This window comes from Scardinius erythrophthalmus, assembly GCF_964197995.2.
Source record: "Scardinius erythrophthalmus genome assembly, chromosome: 5".
NCBI lineage: Eukaryota > Metazoa > Chordata > Actinopteri > Cypriniformes > Leuciscidae > Scardinius > Scardinius erythrophthalmus.
The window spans coordinates 33,365,106-33,383,449 of NC_138225.1; positions in this window are offsets into that span (position 1 = coordinate 33,365,106).

The following is an 18,344-nucleotide window of genomic DNA, read 5'->3' on the forward strand; positions in this document are numbered from 1 at the left end:
TCGTGTTCAAATTAATTCAGATTGATTTGGATAGCGCTTTTCAAAATACATTTAGTTTCAAATCAGCTTTGCAGAAAATGAATGTTTACAATTTAGAGTGAACTTTTATCAAAAGTGACTGTGTCCAAGTTATGTATTTCAGAATTAATTTAAGGCAGAAACAATGAGCTCATTGAAGTAATGTTCAGACTTTTCTCTAATGATAGCATTATAGAGTCAAACTAAATGTTTTACTTGATAACATGATAAAATGATACATTTATTGTGCTTGATATAGTGCATTAATAAATACATTTATTTTTAAATAAAAATCTCTGATGTACAAATAGTGTAGAAACAACAACAATAATTTTGTTTTATTTTTTATGGACATAAAACAGAAACACTAGAATGTCACTATAATGGATATCAGTCACATTTTTGAAAAGCTCATCTACTGTGTCGTGAAACAGAAGCATAAATCTTATGCATACTAAAGCTTCAGTGTATACTGGGTTTGATTAGTTTAGAGGATAATAAAATAATTTGGTGGGAATTGAGGTTTATTTTGAAATGAAATATTAATATGTACAGAATTAGTGAAAAAAAAACCATATATATATATATATATATATATATAAATAGGCCTATATGTTTCAACAGGAAATGGTTATATATATATATATATATATATATATATATATATATATTACATAGTGAATTGAATTTAATAAGCTTTTACTGATAAGGTTTAATTTTTTTTTTTTAATTTATAAATACTCTTATTTTTCAAATGAAAGTCCTGTAATACAGTGCAGATGATTCTAACTTTCTCTCCACCCTGTTTTCAATGCATCTGGCGTAGCTTGACTCTGTGTGAGTGTGCGTCAGCTGTTGTGTGAATCAAAAGCTTGACAGCACTGTTTCATTGCGATGACCCTTACACCTCCCAGCTTTCTCTGGTTTGCCGAAGCCCGCAGGCCTCGCCAGGGATGTCAAACAACAAAATACTGGTCCGCAAAAGCCAATATCCTGTGTCTGTTAGCGGTTCAGCCGGAGCCAAGCCGCATCTAATAATGTGGGTGAAATATTCATTTTCACATCCATATTAACTCTCACGTAAAGATGCAATCGTTCGGCTCAGTCTCTCTCCCTGTCGTTTTCACTCATATCATCGATGTCACCCTAGGTGTGAATTCTCACGAGAGTGTTTTGTTGTATATTCTTGAATCAAGAATATTCTAGAGATGACAGAACGTATTCCAGGTGACAGTCGTGCAGCTGGTGGAGTTTGGGTCGTCTGTCACTCATTCGGTTCTCGGCAAAGCAAATGATGGCGTTATTGTAAAGTCAGTCACTTCTTATTAAGCCCCGCCGAATTGAAACGGTGCTAGACGATGATTCGTCCGTCAGGAGATGCGTACGGTTTGTCTGGATCTATTAACCACTCTCCTCTCACCATATCTCAGTGTCATTGTTCTGTGAGGAGCAGGGCCTTCCGCCCCCCTTCCCCCGAATATGACACGCGCACTGCGGGACATGGCAGCTTCCTTAGAAAAGGCCTCCGCGCAATCATTTACATGCTGTAACCTTACGCCTGCTATTGTCCGTGCCTCAGTCGACATTCATTTGTGTCCTCCGGCAGCTTTGACCAGCGAACAATCCCCGGACCAGGCAGGAGGGGGAAAATGGGCCTACGTTTCACTGATTAAAGAGATGTGGTGTCAGCGCTCGGCCGCTGTCAGCACTCTGTTAGTGACTTTTTATATAGGCAGCTACGCTAATTACCTTTAAGTAAGTCATGTCACCTGAAACCCATCTCTGAACCGTTTTTTTTAATAAGCTACGCATTAAATATGCACTCATGTAAAATATAACACGCTCTAAAAGAAAATTAGAGAGTTAAGAATTATAAGAGTTATGAGGGCTACACGTGCAATCACGTTTACCATTGTTGGGGCAGACAAAATCTAGTTATTTCAATTGGAATTCATGAGATTGGGAATTTCACATGCGGAATTGCACATTTTTGCATCGGGCTCAAGTTTGTCATGCAAATTCACTGCTTGGTTTGAAAGTGATTTTTGTGTGATCTGTGCTTCATACATCACTAGTTTTAGCTAGACAGTTTTAGCTGCGAAATCCCACTAATGTGACCACATCTTATGGGTCATGATTTTTGCTGTTTTGAAATGTTGAACATGTTAAATGTGGCTACTTTACCCATCATGTTCATACTTTACTGTAATGATAGCATTGCAAACATGACTGAAACATCATCCATGAAAAGTGTTCACTTGTGCTTGATAAACATTAATACATTTATTTATTTTTCAGTAAGATTCTCTGACTAATGTACAAATAGTACAAATACACTCCTGACATTTATTTTATTTTATCTGACACACTTTAAACTTTGTGATTTTTGCCATTTTGAAATGTTGAACGTGTGATACAAGAACAAAACTTGATTGTTGTGAATTCACAAAGCTGTGAAACACTGTTTGGCAGGATGTTTGAAAGCCCAGCGGAGTGTGTGGTGCTATTTCAAGGAAAGAGATGCCATGAGAACGAACTCTGCCTGCTGCCAGTTGGCTGGACCTTATTTTGCTCCTAGTAGCCGCCTATGTTTGCGTTTAATTCGACTGTAAAATTAGATGGAACATGCCTCCGGTAAATCCGAAAATAGCACACTATAGGCTACTACTTTTTTCCCTGTGCTGGAAAAGAACAAAGTGGGTTAGGATCTTTCCAGATGTCGATGGAAGAAGTGTCCCATATCAATTGTAAGCCAATTCTGTAAAAGCGAAGATGACAATGCATATGGTTTCTTACAGTAGCGCTGATCATGAAGGAATGCACGTTTAACGAAAAAGTTCAGATCTCTGTCATGATGTATACTTTGCGTCAATTTGTTTTAGTCTTGATGAGAGGTGTTGGGAAGTGACTAAAAGTAGAGACTAACTACAGTTTTCAGTGACAGTAGCTCTGGAGCTTTAAAATAGTGTAATAGCTTTTACAGGAACAAGAAAATTTACAGCTTAAAACAGCCACGCAGCACTTTGACGCAGTGCATGAGCTAGTGTTTTAGCATGTTAATGTCGTGAAAGATCTAGCGCTGCTCTCCATGACCTCTTTTCATTTTCTTAGCCCCAGCACTTGGCAGGTTCCCTCATCCGATTGCCTGCCAGAAATATGCTGCTGTAGCCATGGCGGGGTCCACAACCTCTGTAACGGCGAGCGACGAATTCACAACATTCGGCAAGAACGCTTTGTCATTCTCGTTCGCCTTTCCTCATTCCTTCGCTCGTCTGTTTTTAATAGCAGGTTGTATTGTCTAGCTCCTTAGCTACAACAAAGGGATAAATACAAAGCGTACTGTAGGTGCTTGTGCTAAAGGCCTTGGACATGACGTGTGACAGCCGATGATAAATTGGTCCGGTGTCTGTTCAATTTCAGATGCAAAGCTCTGGAGAGAAGGAGAAGGAGAGGGAGAGGTGAAATGAAACATTGCTGGAACGGGGTGAGTGGGAAGTTTCAGATGATGTGTGGCTGTGTGTGGACCAGATAAGCCTCTGCTGAAGTTCTAGTGCAGGTTACTGACTTCCTGTCGTTCACGAGTGCATCCTGGCATCCAGTCAGGCAAGGAGAGGGAGAGAAAGGAGTTTGTAGATTAATAGCATTACACAATTGGAGATGACAGCGGTCCATACATCGTATATATATATATAAAAAAAAAAAGTACATACACACCTTGTACACTCTCATACGTTTTTAGCTCAGCTATTCTCAAAAGGGGTTAGTGAATCCTATGAGTATAAGGTTCAGAAAAGATCAAACTGACTGTTAATAGAACAAAATCTATAATATAACTAATTGATTAAAAGGGTAAATATGTGTTTTTTATGAGGAATATGTGTGCAAGTTTTAAAAGTTTGTGTGAATGACACTCACACAGTTCATGAGTCTGTTAACCACAATACAGTTTTTTTTTCTTTAATATTATTATTATTATTATTATTATTAGTATTAATACTAAATGATGATGATACTAATGATGATGTTACTATGATGCTGGCTGAGGTCCGTTTAAAAGTATGCTCAATCGACCAGGCTGCATTTTTGATCCAAAAATACAGTAAAAAAACAATACTATCGAGAAATATTATTACAATTTAAAATAAACTATTTTTATTTTAATGTGTTTTAGAATGTATTTAATTTATGTAATTTAAATGCATGTAATTTATTTGTTTGTTTGTTTGCTGGTTGGTTGGTTGTGCAGGATTTTTTGCTAAAATAGGAAGTGCAAAAGAAAAGCATTTATTTGAAATATAAATCTTTTGTTACAATTTAAAAGCATTTACTATCATGTTTGTTTGATTTAATGCTTAAATGATTTGTTTCTTTTTTTATTAAATAGCTAAATAATAATAATAATAATAATAATCAAAACTATTTTGGTTAAATTTATTAATTGATTTTAAAAATCACTTTCATTATAAACAACAATCAACAGTGGTAATAATAAAGAAGGAACTGAGTAACTCACTGATGAGGAATGTTCTATTTGTTTGCTTCCAGGTTCAGTTTTACAATGTAAATATACAAGCCTTTTTTTTAAGTCAGTTACATAAAAAACGTAGATTGGTCTAATTTGATATCGATAAGTAAGACTGATTACTCCTAACTAACTGCTAGTTGGTCATACTAGACACTTAACATTATGGCTATGTTTAAGCAATTCAAGTTTCTATTCCAGCAAGAAAAAAACATTTTTTTTTTTTTACTGTAAACTATTTCAGTCACCTCAAACAAACAAATAACACATCACTGATAGTTCAACAACAGCTTAAAGTGAGCATTTCTAAATTGAGCATTTCTAAATTTGTTGATTAATTGCTAAAATATTTCACACACTAAACAGCAAAACACTGATTTGTTGCAGAGAATGATATTTGCAACTCTTAAAACATTAATACATAAACATCATTTTCGCAATCAATTTATTTTTGAACTTCAATGGAGATAACTTAGAATTATTCAATGTAAATATAAAACCATAAATCATAAAATGATTTGTACTTCAGTCAACGAATAATGTTTAAACTCCTTTGTAAAGTGGCAGGGAATTGAATACACATGCACACTTCTACCATATAGCTGCGATGACCACATGGTGAATTCAGTTTTTGTAATTGTAAATGATTTGAGATTTAATTTATTCTGATTCTCCTCCTGGTCATGGAGTGAATCAGTTGAGCTGGAAGGATTGAGTGCCTGGCACATGCTCTATATGAACCAGAAAACAGGCCAAATCCAGCTTGTTTTTTACAAGGCAAACAGGAGGACGTGTGTGACAGTGCATTTGTGTCTGTGCTTTTGAGAGAGAGAAAGAGAGTAAGAAAACAGCTTCTGCCTTTGTGTGCCAGTAAAGAAGAGAAAAGCGCCTTCTGAATTGTCGTATTAGGGCCAAATTATATCTTATGGCAAACGGTAAATGTTGTATAATCCTGAAAATACCTATAAGAAAAGTCCAAAAGCAATGAGATGCTGAATCATCTCACAGCTCTAGGTATTAATATAAAGGATTCTGTTCCTGCTATTTTACTGTGTGTGTACAGCTTTGAAATTTGTTTTACAGATTTAAATCTTTTAATTAGTTAACTCGAACTAACAATGTAAAATACATCTAAAACATTTATTATGGTTAATATTTTCTAATACATTATCCAAATTTGTATCTGTTAAAATAATTTATTGGACCTGAGATAACAATGAACTGTTGTGTTTTATTAACTAACCTTAACAAATACAAAGAAATACATTTACTTTTATCCATTTAGCAGATATTGTAACAAATGTATTGCTAATTGCTAGTTAATGTTATTTACTGCATTAACTTAACTCATGGGAACTTGTTGTCAATTGTTACCATTTAATTGTATATTATTAGTCTATTTTTTCTCTGTTAACAGGCTGAAGTTGTCCATGACCAATTGTGGAAAAAGTCTGCAGATTTATTCAGTTCTGCTTTTATCTACACATGCGCACAAACACATTCACTTGAATTCCCAAATTCACTTTTGGCGCACACGCTCCTGAGTATCCACAGCTGAACCTCTTGACACCTCATCTGTGGTCCTGCATTGCTTGCCTGGGCTTTAATTGAAGACAGTTTGTCTCTGCTGCGTAGCATCATCTCTCCCATCCGCCCCTCTCCTCCATGGGTCACTGAGATCCAGCGGATTCCTCCACTCCGGCTCCGGCCCAATGCCTTATTGCTATTTGCCTCCTGCCGTCCTGGGAGAATATGTTAGATTGAAGTTATTTTATGCTTGGCTTAACACTCTCACTTTCACTCTTCTGCATCATGTCTCTTTGGCTTTCCCTTCTTGTCCTGTTCTTGACTGGCCTGTTTTGGTGTTCCCCCATTCAAGAAACACTTGATGCAGAGAGAGAGAGAGAAATGGAGACAGAGAGGAGCAGAAGGATGAGAGGTTTCAGAGGTTTCAGTGCTAGGATAAAAGCGAGCCAGTGAGCAAATATAAATCAACAATCCTCTGGAGTTTTAAACCTGAGATCGCAGGTTTTTGAAAGAGGTGGTCTCAAATGTACAGTCATTTCTGTGACACAATCCACTGCTGCTACACCATGAGGACGGAGTTCAACATGTCATTTTACTTATTATACAAAATGTGTTGCTATTAAGTACAATACATGTTCACTGTGATAAATGATTAGCAAATATATCTTAAAGGGATAGTTCGGCCAAAAACGCGGTCGACGCGCGTTCAAGGAGATGGATTCTGACGTAGGACGTAGCGTAGGAAGCGTCGTGACGTAGAACGAACGTAGAGTTTTGTTTTGCTCTGCTCTCTGGCTGCGCTGTCACGTTCGTTCTACGTCACGACGCTTCCTACGCTACGTCCTACGTCATACGCCAGCATCCATCTCCGTAAACGCGCGTCGACCGCTACCGGAAGCCAGTTATTTCCGTTCATAAAGTTTTAAATATGTATATTTTTACAACAAAACCGCACGGATTACCCTCAGAAGGCCTTCGTTTATCCCCCTGGACCCGGATGGATTACTTTTGTGAAGGATGCATGCACATTTTGGGACTTGAAGGAGGTGGACCCCATTACTTCACATTATAGCCACTGAAACATCTAAGACATTTTCTAAAATAACTGAAAATGTGTTCGTCTGAAAAAAGATTGACATATGGATCTCGAACGGCTTGAGGGTGAGTAATTCTGGGTTAAATATCATTTTTGGCCAAACTATCCCTTAACTTGTAGAAGGTAGGCCTATTTAATATTAAATAAACTAGGTACATTTATGTTTTTTTTTTTTTTTGTGTTATATAGTGAAATATAAAATTATGTAATTTGACAAAAATATCCATGCATTAAATTTGAACAGTGTAATCTGGCACAAAGTACACTATTAAAATAACGGGAAGTTACCGATGCTGCGCGCTGTGATGAGTGAAAATACATTGTACTGTTGGTAAGTTTTGTTGTCTGTTTGTTTTATTGTCTCAGTTTGGGTCGATGTGAAATTGTATGTTCAGTTATTAACATTCGCCAGTAAATATAGCCTTGCAGCGGTTTGTTACTGGAAGAGCTACATTATTATGAAAACAAGAATGTCGCACCACAAAAAAAAAAAAAAAAAAAATTAGTCGTCGCTACATTTTCGTTTTTTAGGCTACTCCCTGACAATGGTTGTTCGGTCAGTTTAAGAAACAACCTTTTTGATATTTTGGTCCATCAGTGTATGTAAAATGGCAGGATAGCTTAGCTAATTGCACCCAGATATAGAAAACAAACCAGTCGTATACTTTAACAACGGATGCAGCTTACTTTGTGGGTCATTCTTCTAACGGACGTTTGTTGTTTTGTTCAGAGTTTTTCTCTGGGCGCGAGCTTGTTTCACTAAGTGTGATTCGCATTAGGAGGATGAGGGTAATGAAGTGAAAGGCTGTGTGTGAATGTGTGTGTAGTGACCCTGTAGCTCTTGCTCATTGCCAGCGATGTCCTTCATTCCTCATCATCTTGTCCCAGTATGACATTTGTCGGCTTGTGTGAACACACAACTACACACTGTTAATTCACAAACTAGCATGGACATTTAAATACACACATTCATGTTTGTTTTGACACTTTATTTTGACTTCTGTTATTTTAAGCACAAGATAATGCTATTTTCTGCCCCTTGACCTCAAATAACCTAACCATCAGATAAACATTTTAACATTTTTACTTTTTCATTAAGGCATTATTTAGACTAAAATGCATGTTTGAGCTGTTTTAACTGAACGCAACTTGAACTGACATATCTTAAAATATGTGAGTGCCATTGTTTTGTCTTAAGATGCACACCAGCAATGTTTTTTTTTTTTCTAAGGCATGTATACTTAAATGTCCTAAGTAAGGCCTAGTCCTGGCTTAATCTAAGCTCTGTCTATGAAACCGGGCCTTAGTCACATAAACGTACTCTCATTTTCTCATAGTTTACATACATTGGCATGTAGTGCTCAAACACAGTACATTGAGGTGCAGTATCTTCTGACAAATGAACTCCATCGGAGTAAAAGTGACAGCCACATGTTTGACGTGATCCTGCATCTGGATTTGTTTTCATGTTTTGTCAAGCATCAAACCAACATGAACTCTGAAGGCTTTGTGGGGCGCCTAGATGGGAAACAATCCTGAAAGTGGTTGCGAAAGCAAACCGACACTACCCACAGAGTTCAGACCAGTAATGGGCTTGAGGTGAACGTTATCCTTCAAATAGCGCACTGAAGATTTTTCCAAGCGATAGTGAGCACACCACAGAACAGTCAAAGACATGTTACAGAAAAGAAATGTTGTGGTAAAATTTGATGAATGGACAGGCAAATGCATCCTGATTTTGCCCTAAAATGCTTGGCTCGTTTCGCCATCTTAATCTATTCATTTCCTCATCAAGTTCTTGGTAAAGCAAAGGACATTCTTGGTAATGTATGGTAAATAATGCATGTAAGACTTCACCTGTTCACTCCATGCATCCTCATAGACTAACTCGGGACAGCTTTCCCCACCTTTCTCCCCCAACCGTCATCATACACCTATCTATATTTTAGCTAGCGGCTAGACTATAAGGAAAATGCCTTTACAGAGGTTTGCACATATCTTTTTATTGCAGCATACATCAAGTGTGTTGAGACATTCGAAAGAGACTGCGAGATCCACGCTGATCCATTAATCATCATTCATTGTATGTTAATAAATTCCGAATTTCCCCATTTACCATGCGGGGCCATCCGTGCACGCTGGTAACGCAACCTTTTCAGAGACCATAAATCACAGAGCCTGACTCATCTGACAGAGAAGCCTAAACACAGGCGCACAGTCAGTCCTGCGGGCACAAACACACAATCTAATGTACTCGCGTCAGAACTGGGAATCAACAGTGTAGTCTGGCATGTGGCAGAGCTGCTGGAAACGGGAGCGCTGGTGGCAGCGGTGGGATCAGTATAAGCCAGAGGCCTCATTTCCTCTGCAGCATCGTAGAAGCTTTTCCAGTCACCACGCGCTAAGACAAGTGTTGGCAGGCAAATAATACTTAGAGGAAACCACACTAGCTATTATGGGACAATGCTGCCTTCCAGGAGAGTTGTGTACCTGTCCAAATGATGAGAGGGTGTTAATAAAAGTATTAAGAGGTGGAATTCGGTTTGGAAACACAGGGCCTTTCAAAACATTTCAGATTTGTTGGACTGGGAAAAAGCTTCAAATGTTAATTTGTAGTTGACAGCTAATTATTGATTGAATTTCAGAGGGAGCACACTAAATCACAGCCTAAAATGAACTTTGTCTAATTTAATAACAACATTTTTGCATAATTTAATTTATATAATTGTTATTTGTATACTTTTCATAAGATTTTTTAATTATATATATATATATATATAAATGTGTATATATATATATATATATATATATATATATATATATATATATATATATATATATATATATATATATATATGTAAATGTATAATATAAATATATATTTTCAATGTAATTATTAAGCTATTTTTTTCTCTGGTTTATTTGTGACTAACAGTTATGGACCAGTGATGAATATTTAGTCACAATGGGTGGATTGTCAAAATAGTTATTGTCAGTTGTGGAACTGTATATTGCAAAAAAAAAAAAAAAAAAAAAAAAAACGCCTTAAAATGATGTATTATTTTGTTATGGAATTTTTAACTGTCTTTTTTCCCTTTCTTAATTGTGAGAAACAGTGATGAACCACTGTTTTGGAAAAACTGCAAGTGTCACAAAAACATAAATATCCATAGTGATTATGTTCTTTATTCCCATTTTTTTGGCTTAATGAAAGGAATATTCCACTTTTGCAGAAACATTTTTCTGGCTGATTATAAAGAATATTTCACCTAAGGGTGTCAAAAACATTTAGAATGCTTTATTTCATGAATTTTGATAGCTGTAATTGTAAAAATAAATAAATAGATAAGAAATAAACGAACAAACAAACAAATAAATAAATACAAGTGCTATTAAAATGTTGCTTGTGAAATAGTGTAATGTCTTAAGTTCTGCAAAACCCAGATTCCCTCTAGGAATGTGTTTTCTGACAAGCGCTGTGTGTTCTGCAGTGTGCATCCCTGACAGTCAACACAATATCTACATTCTCTTACTGTGCCAACCAGTAATCAAGTGTAATTGTAGTTCACAAACATTTATCGGATTAGGCTACATTATTTTTAGCCTTGGGGAACTGTTTTCATTGTCCTCGCATTTACCCCTCAATATTTACAATACCTCACCCCCTCCAGAAGTCACATGACAAACGTAGCCTTGCTGTGTGCTGCAGATTAAAAGATTATAGAGGCTTTTTTGTGCAGAGACTGCTTATAAAATATATTATTGTCAACAGGACCTCGGATTCGTGTGGGGATACATGTTTCCAATTCTAACCAAACACCTGAGGTACTGAAGGTCTTTGGGTGTGCTTGAAAATTACAGACAGGTGTTAGCATGATCCAGTTGGCACCCAAATATCTTATTATCAGATTTACTTTAATATCAAGGTATAAGTCAGACACTTCCTGCTTCCCGTAGTGATTCTGAATATTTGCATACTTAATCACGGAAGCAGATTGGATACAATACTTGTCAAATACACAGACGCTTCAACCGTATAGCAACATAAATACTTTTCATTCAAATGTTATGTATGTACAGTACAATAATAAAGTTCAACATACAGTAAGCCTTTACTTTTGAAATACCAATAAAGTACGGCCTATTTTTAGCAGTGTTATTTTGATAAGCATGACAAAAAATAACACTAGGAGAAAGAGTTTAAACCACAGATTTTTGAGCATTAGCTGAGCTAAATGCGTCAGAATATACATGTAACCCACATCATCGTTGTCATTGGTGAATCCGGCCAATCGTGAAACATCTGTGCCGTCATCAGAGCTTGTGCAGCCGCTCTGGACAAACCGTGAAGAATAAGCTAGGCCGACTAATCTCGAAACGCTCGTGGTATTTTGATGGTATATGTCACAGTGCTGTGTATCAGTGCTGTCTCAAGGCAGGCAAAAAAACAGGCATTCACTGCTTCAAGTCATATGCCGATCAGTCTGTGCTGCGCCGCATGAAGTCGAACATACCTCTTGTCTTTGGGATGTGCACTTGGTCCGGGTCCAGTAGCCTAATGAGGTGGTTTTGATTGGCCTTGTCCCATAGGATCCAGAATCTCTCTTTTTCGCTCTCTCTCACTCACTCAGAAACACACCTCCATACTTCATCGAGGCACTCTCTAAATGACTTAATTGATCTAATCACTCACTCTATTGGTCAGAGCCATGCATCTTTTTCATGGCCAACCCTCTAGACGATGACTTTGTCTTCTGATCCTGTGAGTCTTCTGGGGTACTGTGACAAAAGTGGCCCAGGGGCTTGGCAGGGCTACCTCTACTCTCGGCCTCTTAAACTTGAGACTTTTCAGTGTCTAAAATAGCAGCAACTTGATGTCAGGGTTGTCAGTCAAGTCAATGTTGACTTGGTTTAGAGTAGTAATGAACTAGATAAATGAATTTGTGAAGCTTGTTCTGGACCAGTAATGACTATGCTGAGAAATGGTAACCACAGCATTTTCAAAGAGGAATAGTTGATCCTGGTTTTCAGAAAGAATTTGCATTCACATCTATTTTTACTTTGTATAGTCATTAATTGTGCAATCCCAGAGAAAAATATTATTGCTCAGAGGTTGCTCAAATTTCATTTCAAAAGCCAGCAGATTTCCCCCCTAAATTCTTACAAATTAGGCAGTTATCGACATATAGTAAGAGTATAGAGCGGTAAAATGTACAGTGTATGTGGCTAAAATATCTAAAAGGATTTATTCTTGTCAATTTAATGAGAAATTAATATTGAGTTAATGAGTTAATTATGAATATTTTAATGTATAATAAGTTAGTATTTTAAATTTAATTTTTGAAATCTATGACATTTGAATGCAGATTTTGGTATCTTGGCAAAACTTGAGACACTTAAAAAACTTCTGAAACTCCAGAAGAGATATGCACTAGATTATTGTAATATTTTTCTTACAAAGAACAAGGAGTCTAATCTCACTGTTGTCTATGAAAGAGATCTCATTTGTGAACTTTCATTCAAATGCGATTGTTTTTAAGTAGTTCTTAGAGTAGAATCCAAAATGATGACATAATAGCAGTGATGCAGGGTAAAACCTCCTGGATTATACAAACCTGTTAACTTGAAAACACTCAAAATCTTGTGATTTACTTAGTCTGTAGATTTCAGTCTTGCATTGATTCAATCCCTACACGTTTTGCATAACATTTCCCAATCTAAGCAAGACAAATACTTACGACATCTATGAATCCTCTTTCGGGGGACTGAATTCCCCTGAGAAGATACATGGATGTGCACATAAATGCCACTGGAGAGATGATCAACTACAGACACCCTCTGCATCCCGCCTCATTATACCTCTATACCATGAACCTCTTTAATACCCAGCGTTCCTAAAGAGCAGGTAATGGCAGAGAGGGCTAAAGGGATGCAGAATTAAGCCGTTTTACACCAAAGGGTAATTTGGTTTGATAAATGTTCCGTCATGGCTAACTAATAATACATATTTTAAGAGGGGGGGAGGGGGTGGTGCTCCGTCGCACTAGGAAAAAGGTGGCAACGTTATTAATGGCACCGACCACGCTATGTCTCATGCAGGGTTACGGCACAAGGTCAAAGCGCGTTTCACTGAATTAAAAGCCATTTTGAGCTATGGCACTCCTAATCAGCTCAGACCTAGAGGTGCATAGCTCAGGTATAATGAGGCACCAATGAATTTAAATAAACAGGGTGAATATGGTGATTTATAAAGGCAATGTGCTATCCTTATAGCTCATTAGCAATGACGGATACTTCTTATTCTTTCAAGCTCTTTTACCCATAGGACTTGAGCTTTTAACCAAGTAATATCCGCCTCTATTGTCAAGAGTGTGCATTCCAGGCAAGACATTTATCCTAGTCATTATGAAGAGTGGGGACACAATGCAAGAGTAATGGTAATGTATGCCATCTAAATAAACGATTTTCCCTCCTTTTCTAATCTTTTTTTCTGTCTGTGTAGGACTAACGCTTCCACTAGACACGGCACGTGAATTCATCTTCATATTTTATCCCAGGTCTTTTTTTACCAATGAAAAGAGGAATAATCCTTGATTTAGAAAACGTTTTGCATTTCAAGGAACATTTTTTTTTCTTTTCCCAGCTAGTCACGGTAGTGGCGGGGGTCTTCCTCATTCGATCGCTTCTATAAATTAACATATTTTTTGCTGCAGAAAGTTGCTAGGGCTTAATTTAAAACCTGATATAAAGTACATTCAGCGGAGTGTTAACACGCTGATTAGGAACTTTCTCGGAATAATGATGTTTGATGCTCGCTCACTCTCCGGCTTCGAGAGGGAATTAATTCTAACGTCCCATGCGTCTGACAGCGAGGGTGGGGGCTTCTATACCCCTCTTAACTTTCTCTCTCCTTTAACTAGTATTGATCTAGCTGAGTGCAATTACCAAGGTCCTCTTAGCTCTGGGTGTTAAATAGCGTAGCTTAGGCTAATGACCCTGCTAGCTTAGCCGCGGGCATTAGCAATGTAGTGCGCTGAGGCGTGCCAGCGGTCGTGACCACCCACCGCTCGGGTTGGGACACGCCAGAGTATTACTGACTTCATCAGGCCCTTTGTTAGGTAGCTCGCTTTTTGTGTTGCCCTTGAAGAAGAGACAGGCAGAGTGTGGCAGAACGTCTTGATGTTATTATTCACAGGGCTGACTGTGGATCAGTGGTCTTGCAAAGCCAGCTTTTAATGTATTCCTCCCAGGCCAATCGCTCTCTCTCTGCTCCAATAGGGAAGGAGCAGAAGTCTTTCATCACAGAACTTTCGTCTCTGTTTTCAATCAGGTATATTAAGGGAGTATCGCTGTGAACGTATCATGACTTTGAGGATCTTAGGGAGCTGTAGAAATGATTTGTACTGGAAAGGTCCTTTCATAGCTCGAGAACATACCCTATTTCAGTCCTCTGTAAAATGTCAACGGGCGTCAATCCCCACATTCAGCCTTTTGCAAATCCAGCCTCTAAGTGCTTCAAACCTATCATTTATCACGGCGGTGTAGGACACACACTCATTTCAAACAGACACTTGACGGCGGTCTGTTGAGACATTTGAGTTCTCACCGAGAGTGAATGTCAAAATGAGCAGCACATCATCTCTAATTACGTTATGTCAGGAAGTTTTATCATTCTTTTGAAGAGAAACAATGGATAAAGCGCCCTAAAGCATATGCAGGCACTTGCTCGGATATAATTCAGCGCACGCCCTGAAGGGTGTACGTCTGTAAGGGTTTAGGAAAATGCTGTTCTGACAGTGGTTTGTCAAACAGCAGTGAAGAACTCCTCACAATCATCACCGCTTCATAGCTCTACTCTTTACATCCAACCAGGGCCGATTCCTGGATTTTTACCTCAGTGGGAAGGTATTATGTTCCTCAGTTCCTCAGAATTATGAGAAATATTAGTCAGTTTCTTGCTTATAAGTTTAATAATGATTATAAATAAAATAATATTACGAATTATAAATGTGCATCATCAATGGATTTTTCACATGACTGGAGAGTGCACTTGAGCATGTTTGAGACTAGGTTCCCACACTTTCTGACCAATGAATTTCGATTTTTTTTTTTCCCTACAACTTTGAATTTTCCAGTTGTTTATGTCTTGTTGAGGTGAATTTTCCAGTTGTTTATGTCTTGTTGAGGTTCAACTACAGCTGACTATAGAGAGAGATCATATAAACACCAATTTCTTAGCAAGAAGAGAAACAGGGCTGCCGAAGCTCCCGAAACATGTTCTAGAATCACCCCAACCAATTAATATTTATTCTGTCAATTTGACAAAATGTCGAACTGAAGTCACCGGCCCCAAGTAACACACAAGGAAAATCTTGTTCATTTACTCACTCAAATCTTGGACTGTAAACAAACAGTGGCTGTTTGGGACTGGAGGTCATAGTTTCTTTTCTGGTTTTCAGCAGGTCAGGAGCTCCCGAAACAAGACCCTCCAGTCCCCCACCCACCCCCCGACTTCCCTGTGAGCGTCCGGCTTTACTCGCAGGCTAGCTATGATTAATGTCAACGCCGTCCAGCCACAACCCTTTCTGCAGCAGATAATGCCAGGCAGCAAGCGCACTTGACACTTTTAATGTATAATTAAGTAGAAAAAGTCAGCACTGGCTATGCAAATTTTTTCAAATGATAAATGAGACCGGGTGGCGGCAGGGATTGATTTTGTGTAAATGAAACTAATTATGGAAATGTCAAACATAATTAATAAAACAGGTTTAAGCTGCAAAACACTGTCAATGGAATGAATGAGGAGGCATTGGCGCCCATTGTTTGGGCTTTATTTAGGCCACGGTGTTGTGCTTGTTCGGCGCTCCCGAACGCACGCTCCCCACCCTCGCACCCTCTGCCTCCCCGTTCCCCAAGAGGGGGGGAAATAAATTTGCTTGTCTCTCGGTTGACTGTAGAAATTAATTGCTGGAATCTTGTCCCATCCAAGTGTTACATTCCCGTGCAGGACATTAACATAACTAATTTAAAAGAACCCAAATGACTGCATAATGGAGCACTGTCAGCGTGTATGACACTCGTTGGTCATACCAAATTAGCTTGCTTTCATAATTGAAAATTTTCCAGAGTCCCAATTTTTCGAACATTTTTTTTTCATCCTCCGGCTCCCGCTTTCTACTTGTCACGTGATGCCTTTTCATTCAGGATTTAAACAAAGGATTTGTGATTTACAAAAAGCCATGTTTGACCTATAATTAGCGGAATGGAGATGGGGTGGCGCGATCGGGCGCGTGTACGAGAGGAGTCAGATCCTGAGACGTGGTAATGATGCCGGAGACCTTGCGGCCTCTGGGGAGGTGGAAGAGTAATGGAATGGGTTATTTTTATGGGGACCTGGATAGTAGGGGGTTGGAGAGGCCGATGGAGTCACACTGCAGGGTGGATCAACGGGGCAAACACCCAGACTGGCAGACCTTACCCCAGTCATCAGTCCAGAGTGTCAGAACGACACACTCTCACATACACACATCTGCCGCCACCCTCGCTAGAACATCTGCCACTGTTTAAAAACACACACAGTGTTGTTCAGCAGGCCAACCAAGCAGAAAAGAATTACCTCTAGTAATTTACCACTTAAACTTACAAATACATTCATAAAAGAAACCTTGCAAATCAGGGTGTAAAAAGTACAAAAGGGACTGGGTAAAAATGTGATAAAATACATGGATATTACACTGCAAAATTAATTCTAATGTTGTTTTTCAATTTGTTTTCAATCTAACATTTAAAATATTTTACAAAATTGTATTATTCGCCTAGAGTTGGTTGAGTGCCTGCCAGTACAGACACTGTAATGACCTGTAGCTGGCAGATTAGTTCTGTATTTACAGTCTCCAAAATGATTTGTGTTGAATATGTTAATAATATGAAGGGTCTTTAGATTTATAGGCAATAGCCATAATGTTCTTCAGACTGAAATTGAGCAGATTGATTTATTGAAATTAATTGATTCAATTGGCATATTTTAAATGAGTGAATGAAAGAAAACTATATCCCTGAAAAATCTTGACTCACAAAAGATAAAAATGCCCCAGAAAATCGATTAAAATATTTATGCACACCAGTCAAAAGTTTGTAATAATTAGTTTTTTTTAAGAAGTTTCTTATGATCACCAAAGCTGCATTTGATCAAATGGAAACAATAAAAACAAATATAGCTGCAAGCAGCAATTATCGGGGCCAAGCAGAATAAGATGACAATTCATGTCTGAAAGTGTCAGTACAACTGCAACAATGAGCAATTAAAGACATTTAAAGAGTATTTTAGGCGAAATGGCTGAAAAATCATATAAACAGTAATTAAAAATATGATTTAATTGATTATCACTTTCGACCAATAGGTGGCGCAGTTACACAGCTGATGTAATGTGGTCAGAGTAAAGTGACAATGACACATACAAAGTTTGGTGTCAATATGTCAAGGCATTACAGAGATAAAGCCTGAATAGTCCTTTTGGCATCATGCCTCAACTTTGCTGCTGCGGTATACGAAAACGGTTTCGTCTATCGACACGAAATCCATAACTTTAAGTCAGCACGGACTGGAGATGATATGATTCGATTTTGGTGAAAATTGGTCAAACGGTCTAGGAGGAGTTAGAAAAAGTAGGTTTTGAATGAAAATCAAGATGGCGGACAGGAAGTTCGGCCAAATAAGGAAAACTTGGTATCTACAGTATGTTCTCAGCTTGACCCAAGGAATCTATTAAGACCAGTGACATTTCAATAGCCAGATTTATTCAAAAGTTATTAGCAGGTTTGAAAATTTTGTTATAACTTTTGACCAAAAGGTGTCGCTGTCTCAAAATATTTGGGTACCTTCATGGGATGGTGCTGATGGCACATTCTGAGTTTCGTAATATTACACCAATGCATTTGTTAAGTATAGCATTTTATTTCACAAAACTGTATTGAAGTCAATGGGAATTTCATGTTTTGTTCTATTATGGTGCCACCAAGAGGCTCAGTTCCACCGTTTTTTTTCATGTGTCCTCAGAGTGAGCATTTTCGCATTTGGGCATTGGCATGTAGCTATCGACCTATGTTTCCAAACTTCTGACGGTGGTTTCGTCTCGATCGGACTAGCGGTTTCGAAGATATTGGCAAATGTTTTTTAAGCGC